The sequence below is a fragment of the Selaginella moellendorffii genome, unplaced genomic scaffold (assembly GCF_000143415.4).
Source record: "Selaginella moellendorffii unplaced genomic scaffold, v1.0 SELMOscaffold_15, whole genome shotgun sequence".
NCBI lineage: Eukaryota > Viridiplantae > Streptophyta > Lycopodiopsida > Selaginellales > Selaginellaceae > Selaginella > Selaginella moellendorffii.
The window spans coordinates 693,825-702,084 of NW_003314276.1; positions in this window are offsets into that span (position 1 = coordinate 693,825).

Here is an 8,260-nt window from a genome sequence, read left to right on the forward strand (position 1 = left end):
AAAAGTCCGATCGAGCAAAGTAACATTACTTGAGGTGCATGCCAACTTCCATTGACTCCTATCAGAGTTGATGTCACTAAGCTTGAATTTCTGGAGGAGCTCTTCAATATATTTCTTCTGAGACATTTCTAGTGTGCCCTTCCTCCTGTCTCTGAAGATCTGGATGCCAAGACAATACTTGACACTCCCAAGGTCCACCATCTTGAATCTCGAGCTGAGATCTTTCTTCAGTTGATGAATCAGCTTCTTGCTTTTGCTGAGGAGCAAGCAGTCGTCCACATACAAAGCCAACAGCACCAGGAGAGCTCCCACTTGCTTAATATACACATTAGTGTCTGCAGAGAGACTCTCGAAGCCAAGGGCAAGAAGAAACGAGTTCATCTTTGCATACCAGGCGATCGCTTCAGGCCGTAGAGGGCCTTCTTGAGCTTGCACACCAAGTGCTCTCGTCCTTTGGCAATAAATCCGGCTGGTTGCTCAATGTAGACTTCCTCCTCCAAGTCACCATTCAGGAATGCCGTCGTTACATCCATGTGCTCAACGTGCATGTCTTCGTGAGCTGCTAAGTTGTAGAGAAGTCGAATTGATGCAAGCTTCACCACTGGTGAAAACGTCTCATAGAAGGCGACTCCTTCCGACTTGTGAGAATCCTCTCGCAACAAATCTAACTTTGTAGCTCGTGTCTCCATCAGGTCCTGTCTTGAGCCGCAAGAGGAACTTGGTCTTAATCACCTTCCTCCCAGGTGGCAGCTCCACAAGATCCCAGGTCTTGTTCTCCATCAATGAGCTATACTCAGCTTGACAAGCAGTGCGCCACTGATCTGCATCAGGTCCGGCAAGAGCATCTTCCATGGTCTTCTGAACAAGTGCATCTCGGCCATGGCTGAAGAGAAGGAGAAGCTGGTTCTTGCCTTGCTCCCCTTCTTCCTCCATGCTAGAGTTGGCAAAATAAAAGACTGGATCGTAAGAGGTCTCAGGAATTGGCACTGATCGGTCTCTAGTAGCCTTGGTTTCTTGCCGAGAAGCCTGCTCAGCTGCTTGTATGTCCAGCTGCTCCCTGCATTGACGCCCAGCCTCTGTGAGTGCGCGCTCACGGTCAGAATGTCTCAAACTGCCCTCACTATTTTCAGCCCTGGTCCTGCCAATAGTGCGCTCACCACCGTGGTCTTCCTCTCTGCCAACTGGGTTTGCTGTCCTAGCGCTCCCACTGGTTCCAACGCCTACTGTGTCGAGTGGCAAGCCTTCAGCTTCAGGGAGCAAGCCCTCACCTCCATTTGGATCGCCCCCAGCACCATCCACGCTCTCTGCACCGTCCTCGTTGCCTCTGGATCATCCTGGTCGCCACTTCCATTCCCCTCGCCGGCTCCTTCAGCTCTGGCCCTAACTGGAAATTCATTGTCACTTTCTTCCGAGTCATCCGCAGCTACTTCCGTGAGAGAAAACTGTGGCGGTGGCAGGAGATTTCTTGTCACATATGTCCTAGACAATTTCCCTGCTGGAAATTTCCTGATGTGTGTCATGTGTTTGTTTGCCCCAGAATCAAGGTACACCACTTCTGCTTCTGTGCCAAGAGCGTTCTTTGCAACCTGCTGGATATTAGTGGCCATGAACAAGCTGCCATGGTCGTCCACATCCTCCTGGTTGTCTTCCTTGGTACTTTCTGCTGTCCTGGCAAAGTTGGCCGATTTGTTCTTCCTTGCCACCAGTCTCTTTGCCTCAGCTTTTCGAGCCTCTTTAGCTTTCTTGGCCTCTTCGTCTGTGCAATCTCGTGCCCAGTGCCCTGATCATTCTTCTTTTCCTTCTTGAACTTTTCTGGTTTGCTGCTCTCGCCTTGATTGTTCGTTGGTCCTAGTCTGTCCCACACTGTGATAGATCGTTTCCCCTTTCCTGCAAAGAGTGACAATTCTTTCTCATTTGAGCTTGCTTGCCCTGACTTGAGAAAACCCTCCAACGTTGTGAGGTTGGTTACGATCTGGCTGAAAGTGTTACTAGAACTTAAATGATGCGACTTTGTGAGTTGCATTGGTCCACTAAACCCCTTGAAGAAAGCTGTAATCAGCTCATCTTCATCGAAGTCCTTCATTTGAACTGCATCGATCTGCTTGGCGATGTCTACAAGAGCACTGGCAAAATCGCTTACAGATTCAGTTTCATTTTATTCGTGAACAGGTAGCGGTGAAGAAAGTGGAACTCGTCTACTGTGCTACCACGGAGATGGTGGCAGATATATTCACGAAGGCACTTCCACCAGCAGTGTTCTTGCGACATGTACAAGCTCTGGGCGTGAAGAAACGAAGTATTGCGAGCTCAACTTGAGTGGGAGTATTGAGGGAATATTCGTGATTCTGCTTAGGTCAAGTTGACCCGTCGTGTCTGTTCATTCTCTCATTAGTCAATAAGAGAAACGCCCAGCAGGCCCCGGGCGTAGCACCAGCAGCGGCTGGCATTCCCGAATAAAACCTTTTGGAGCTCGCGACGGCAGCGGCAGCAGCAGCAGAGATGTCAGTGGCGGATCCAGTTCCAGACGAAATTGCAGACAGAGCAGCAGCTTGTGCAGCTTTTGCTTGCAGCTATTGATGCGAGTTTTAAAATGTGTTGGCAGGACAAACGTGAGCTGCCTACCTGAAGGTCTTCTTTGTTCATTTCCGTCCAGAAGACAGTTTTCAATCGTTCTTCTTCGGCATTGTTCAAGTAAGCATTCATCTGTAGGCAAAAGACATGAACTTGAGATACGACTGTTGAACGTTATTACCTCCTCGTCATCGAGGTCTGACAAAGTTTCTTCCACATCTGAGTTGCCCAGAGTTTCCGGAATTGTACTTTCTTCAAAATCTTCCAAGACACTTTCGGACATGGCTAAGTAGCCCGAGGAGTTCAAGGCTAAAGCAAAAGAGTTGGAACTTCAGGAGCCTGGTCCTCATGGACATTTAACCTAAATTCTTTGCGAACATAAAGAACAAGGTGCAGAAGCTGCTTTGACGAGGCTTTTTTTTTTCTTCTTTGAAAGGAAAGTATCCGGAAGGAGGCATTTCAACGAGCCAAAAATAAACTTTTTGATGCTGAAGGAGTAATTGCCGCGCAAACATGGACAATACTCACCTGCATGCAGACATAGGCATCAAGCAGCGAAAGTAAGTGCACTCTTATCACCAAAATCGTGAATTTGAGCCGCAACAAAACTCCACTTGGTTTTCTGCCCGTCTGTATAACAGAGGTTAAGCGAATTCAAAATGTAATCGAGCTGACCTGAATCCAATCCCGCTTCATGCTGACAGAAATTCTTAATGCGGAAGTCGCAATGGCATGATCTATCCGTCTAAAGGAGCCTTTGCTTAATCCCAACGTACGAGACAGTAGAATAGCTCAAAAACTCATACTATCTAAATAGACTCGGATCGATAGGCTTTGCCATCATGGGATGTTCTTCTAGCTTCGGCGCTCATGCTTAGGAAGCTTGGTCGGACTTCCAGGAGTAGAATTGGAAAGTCTTCCTCGCCAGAAACCAAAAAATGGGGGAATCGAACCCTCACCTTTGAACCATGCCCCCGTGGCTGTGGAGCTTCATTCGCATTTAAGAATAAATCGACTGGACGAGCTCTTGCGCCGAGAGAGCCTGTCTTGATCATGGTCAGCCTCTCTTAAACTTGTAAATAATGATCGTGGGTAAAAGCTATTTTGATTCTTTGGATACCAACAAGCGGCAGCAACTGAAAGAAAGACTGCACAAACAGAAACAACACTCCCGGAAAACAAGTGGGATTTTGAGAAAATCTCGCGTAGAAAGTGGGATTTTTCCCACCCAGGATCCTAACAAGAAGAGCGCTGGCTGAGTGATAATCGTTTTAATACTCTTCATAGTACTCTTCTTCTTGCGGTTGCACATAGAGTCCTCCCTTGCAATCTTCTTGTTCCTCTTCCTCTTCTCCTCCTTCGTTTCCATTTTCTTGTCCATCTCATTGATATTCCACTTCTTTCTTCTCGTCCAATGACATCTGTACGAGGCATCGGCCCCTGACATCGCCGCTGCGCCGTCGCAGGCTCCGAAAAGGTTCGTGCATTTCAATGAAGTAATTCCTGTTCCTCGAAGTCCAGGCAAAAAAAATCGAGAAAAATTGCTGTAGCAGCTTTCAAAATGTTATCAATCTACATACTCTTTCTCACCTTTACTTCCAGCATCTGACGTGCTGCCTCTGCCATGGACTCTGCCATGTGCATCTTCACTTGCAGCTATTATTGCTGCTTCCTTTCCAGCTCCTGTGAGCTTTAAAACACCTGACACCTGAAGTATTAGACAAACACCTGAAGGTGTTCTTTGTTCATTTCCGTCCAGATGACTTCCTCATTGTTGTTCAAGTAAGCATTCATCTATAGGCAAAGGACATGAACTCAATTGAGAGAATGTTAGATCACCTGTTAGGTGTGGTTAACGTTAGTCAAAGGGAAGCTCAAAGGGTATATTAAAGCATGTTAAGGAGTTTTTTAGGTAGTTTAGGGGTGGTTAGGTGAAAAAGAACCTTAAAAAGAGGTATAATGTAGTTTAGAGAGAGTAGACCTTTGTCTTTTCACATTAGATTATAACATCAGTATTAGAGAAGTTGGTTGCAATGGCCAATTAAATTGAACATTGGAATTCTATTGTTAATGGTGGTGTCGATGAAGTTGTAAAGGTTTGAACCATTTAAGATGTTGTTCATGAGCTATGAGCTTTTAATCAAAATCAGCAAAAGATGCAAAACAAGATGCATGGTATAATATATATCATTCATGGATGTGGTGGCATTCTAAGTAAGACTTCCTTGGTAAATTGACTTAAGATAGCAATGTTTTTTGGTGATGGTGGTGTGGAGGAGCGTCTAACTTAATTAGCAAATATGAAGAAGTTTTTGGCTGCTAGGGGAACTTTAAATACAAAGACTTTAATGGTCATTCTAATGGTTTTGTGTGATATGGATCTTTAGTGGTAGAATTGGTTTAAGGAGTTTTATGTTGTAGATAAGAAACCACTAATGTCTACTGTGGATGAGTTTGAAGTTGCTTTTTGTTTACGTTTTGCCCCTCACTATGACGTGGAGAATACTTGCATAGAATTTTGACATTTCTAGCAAGGGAAAATAACGTTTAAGCACTATATTGAGAAGCTTATTTGCTTGATTAGTCATGTTCCAATGAAGGATCTAAATTAAAATAAGTCTTACTTCATTAATGACCTTTATAGTGAGAGTATGCAACAACACTTGCATCATTATTAGGCTATAAAGAGTCTGGAGGAGCTCTTTGATGTGGCTCGTCGACTTGATAATGACAAGCAGGTCTTGCAAGTGTTCGAGAGGTCCTTCTGTCGAGCATTGTCATAATGATCATTGTGGACATAAGGATGGGAACAAATATCACAAGCTGAAGTTTATGGTAGTTACTTCAGATGCAAAGGAAAAGTTATTCGTGTAGAATTATAGACAGAGTTGTCATCATTGCAGTGAATTTAAATGCTTAAAGGCTAATTATCCACAATTGAAGAGTAAATAGTAAGGTAAAAAGAATGGTCAATCTTCTACTAATGGTAAACCAAATACTAAAAAGTTGTAAGCTTTGCAATGTAAAGATTACAGGGATGACCATTTCGGTCGGAGGAAGAGGTTTTTGATCATTGTTCATCAATTTAACTACGTGTGGAATAAGATAGAACTCAAAGACACTTGTATATCAACTTTAATGTTAGAGGGTGTATTTTGTGGTAGTCTAATGCAAATTTTACTAAATAATAGACGATGACAACTTTGTTTTAGTAATGTTTATTGAGGAGTATGGCTTAGTGATATGAGGAGTTCTTCTATATACAGTGGAAGGTGCAACTACTTCTGCTTAGCATTTGGATGCTTGTATAGAGGTGCTAGAAGTGTTGTTTGGCAAAACCACATTTTTGGAGACTTCTTATTTCGTAAATATCTATTGTATGGATTTCATTTTTGGGATGCTATAGTTGATGAAGGTGGATCCAGAGATAAAGTGGAATATAAGTGTGTTTTGCTAGAGTTCGATGGCATTAAAGATGTGTAGCTTGGAGAGGGAGTTCAATCTTTACTTGTTATGCTCTCCACTACATCTTTGAAGTAGGCTTGTTGTAATGGAAAAACACTTTCAAGTTACTTGTTATTTATTCGTGACTTGGGGGATTTAAGGCATATGTAGAGGAAAGGTAGCTATACAGGTTGTACTTAAAGAGTTTTTTTATATTTTTCCATCTAAACTTCCTCTTGGGTTGCCTCCATTACGAGGTGTGGAGCATGGGATTACACTAGAGCTAAGGACACAACCAATTTATTAGTGTCCATTTCGGTTGAGTTATGTAGATGAGCAAGAAGTTTAACAATAAGTCAAAAAGTTATCTGAATTTAGATTTATTCAACCAAGTAGGTCTTTATTTAGTGTTCCGGTCTTGCTTATGAAAAAGAAAGACAATTCAATATAGATGTGTATTGACTACCATGCCTTGAATAAAAAAGGATAAAATGCCGATATTGCGTATGGATGATATCTTAGACAAACTTGGTAAAGGACGAGTGTTTACCAAGATTGATTTGAGGAGTGGATATTATCAGATTGTAATGGATGATATATCTATCTCTAAGATGGCATTTAACATGAGTTTCAGGCATTTTGAGTTTATAGTTTGTTTTTTGGTTTGACAAATGCACCAGCCACATTTACTTAGTTGATAACGGAGGTATCTAAGTGTTATTTTCATGAGTTTGTAAAGATTTTTTTGGATGATATTCTTGTTTTCAACAAGAATATAAAAGAGCATAAAATGCATTTACACAAGGTTCTTTTGTTACTACTTGGATAGCAAATTTTATATAAAGAAGAGCAAATATGAATTTGCAAAGCTAGAAATGGGATATTTAGGCTATATTGTGACATATCCAAGAAAGGTGGCTATGATGGAGAACAAACTTACACCAACTTCTATAACCGAGTTACACAGCTTCCTTGGTATGGCTAGTTGCTACCGACGTTTTTAACACAAGTTTGCAAAGATGGCTATTTCTTTTACAGTTGTTATGCAAGAACGTGCCATTAGAATGGAAAAAGCCACATAAAAAATGTTTTGTGGTATTGAAATAATTATTGAGTGAGGCTGCAATGCTTTACATTGCTAATCTATCAAAACCTTATAAAGTGATATGTGATGTGAATGGTTGTGCACTAGGAGGAATTCTCATGCAAGAAGGACATCCTATTGCATATGAGAGTCAAACTTCAAATCCTATAGAGTAATGTTATTCCATATATGAGCAAGAGTTACTCTCTATTGTTCATGTTTTGCAAATATGGCAATATTATCTTTATAGTGTAGTGTTTGTAGTGTTGATGGATCACAAACATTTTATGTATCTTTTTACACAAAAGGAGTTGAACACTAGACAAGTTCGTTAGATGGTTAAATTCATAGAGTTTGGGGAATTTCCTATTGAGCATTGTTTGGGAAAATTGAATATGGTGGAAGATGTTTTATCTTGTATTCATCATGTGATGGCATTACAAACACAATTTTGTCATAATTTGAGTAAAGTGGTCAGTGAGTTTGGGCAGTTGGTTAAGTCTGCTCAAGGTCAAGATATTGAGGTGGTCTCTTTCATTGATGGATTGGATTCTTTACTACAATAGTTGTGTATATTTGCTATGGGTGGATGTGTTAATTACTCAAGTTTTATTCCACTATCATGATTGTTTAGAGGCTGGTTATTTTGAGGGGAAGAAAATATATGACTTGATTAAGTGCAATTTTTATTGGAAGAATATAAAAGCTAATATCCTTGAGTATTGTAAATCATGTAAGCTCTTTCGGCAAGTAAAGGTGCTATAGGAGAAACTAAAAGGACTTTTACAACTTTTTATCTATTCTTCAAAGCTATTGATATAGTATTTCTATAGACTTCATAACTTGCTTGCCACAAACATAGAGGCAAAATGAGCAAGTATAGGTTATAGTGGATCTTTTAACAAAGTATGTGCAATTGTTGGTTCTTTGGAGGACTGTCATTGCCTCAAACTTGGCTGCAATTTATTTAGAGAAGGTTTTTCCTAACTTTGGTTTGCTGGAGAATATCATTAGTGATTGAGATTCAAAGTTCACTAGTGGATTTTGGAAGAGTTTTCCAAAGGCTATACAAGTGATTTTAAAACTCTCAAATGGAGATCATTCTTAAATGAATAAGCAAACCAAGCATGTGAATCAAGTGGTGGAAGATATACTACACTA